Below are 1,394 nucleotides of genomic sequence, written 5' to 3'. Positions count from 1 at the left end.
CAGAGCACCCATGCATTATGACGGCTGGTGTTACTTTGCATGCAGCCTGGACCATGACCCTTTCTTCCTACATTGCAATAGTCAAGCACACGGAACCTTTCCTTTTGGGCCAAACCAGCAGTGAGGAAGCTCGGATCATTGGTCTTTGCCTCTTGGTCTCACACCGGCCCCAGAAACAAATAGTTTCCTGCCAAGGGTAGAGCATAATAAGTCAACCTAGGTCTAAGGGCAGTCGATGCGGTGGGTTTTATATACTGGCTAGTTCGCCCCCAAGTTGCGCTCGCTTCGGCGGCACATACACTAAACTTGGAACAATACAGAGAAGATTAGCATGGCCCCTGCGGAAGGATGACACGCAAATTGGTGAAGCGTTCCATGTTTTTAGACACGCGCCAGGACAGAAATACCTTTTATTGGCAGAATAAAAGTTGCCCCCGCTCCCGTGCTCGTCTTGTTCTTGCTGGCCCGAAGTCCTTCTCGTTTCTCTTTATCTCTCTATGCTGCACTAATGAGCGGATGCCTTCTCCTCTGCTGGGTGCTAATTTCTATATAGTAAGCAGTAGTTTTTTTGTGCCTACACCTCTTTGCGCCAAATTTCTGATGTAAATGAATAAAAGTACGTAGTCAAGTTTCTTCAAGTATATTTTCTTAATTTATTTGATATATGTTCTGCCCATATGGATGACACGTGTTTCGGCGTTTCATTGGCGCCTTTTTCAAATCCGGGCCTTATTGAATGTAATGCGAATCTCCCTTTCCTTATTTCCGGGAATTAGTTTTTACCCAGGTGGGATTTAACCCTGGAACTACCGTGATACACTTCAACTAAAAACTAATTCCTGGAAATAAGGAAAGGGAGATTCGCATTACATTCAATAAGGCCCGGATTTGAAAAAGGCGCCAATGAAACGCCGAAACACGTGTCATCCATATGGGCAGAACATATATCAAATAAATTAAGAAAATATACTTGAAGAAACTTGACTACGTACTTTTATTCATTTACATCAGAAATTTGGCGCAAAGAGGTGTAGGCACAAACAAACTACTGCTTACTTTGCAAACGGAGCTGAGGGACTCTATGTCTCCGTGTTGACCTACATCCTTGCGACACAAGAATAAAATAATAAAATAAGAAAACCATTGCCAACCTTAATAGCACTAACACACGGGTCGCGAGAGTATACCTTATGAGATCCCCACTCAAGAAGTTCCTCACTCAGTAGATAATTTCTATATAGCGCTGCCTTGTTCTGACCCACTTCTAGTGGCTAATTGCAAAAAGCGCATAGTCACTGCTTCCAGGCCCTACTCTTAGTTAGAGCTGGCTCCCTCTAGGTGTGTGCTACTACTGCTGCCCCCGAGCCTTTACCTCGTTGGTGCCCAGATGAATG

At 44.3% G+C, this 1,394-nt stretch overlaps 1 non-coding gene across 1 annotated transcript; it reads left to right on the top strand.

Annotated features, from left to right (window-relative positions):
- The first annotated feature begins 276 nt into the window (after nt 1-276).
- On the top strand, nt 277-383 carry LOC138514800 (U6 spliceosomal RNA). The gene has a single exon (XR_011281949.1). It is a non-coding gene; the product is annotated as a U6 spliceosomal RNA (small nuclear RNA).
- The last annotated feature ends 1,011 nt before the right edge of the window (nt 384-1,394 follow it).

This window comes from Ambystoma mexicanum, chromosome 12, assembly GCF_040938575.1.
Source record: "Ambystoma mexicanum isolate Mex_15411 chromosome 12, UKY_AmexF1_1, whole genome shotgun sequence".
NCBI classification, from domain to species: Eukaryota; Metazoa; Chordata; class Amphibia; order Caudata; family Ambystomatidae; genus Ambystoma; species Ambystoma mexicanum.
Note: the sequence above shows the minus strand (reverse complement) of the source record. Positions and strands in the feature narration are given on the sequence as shown.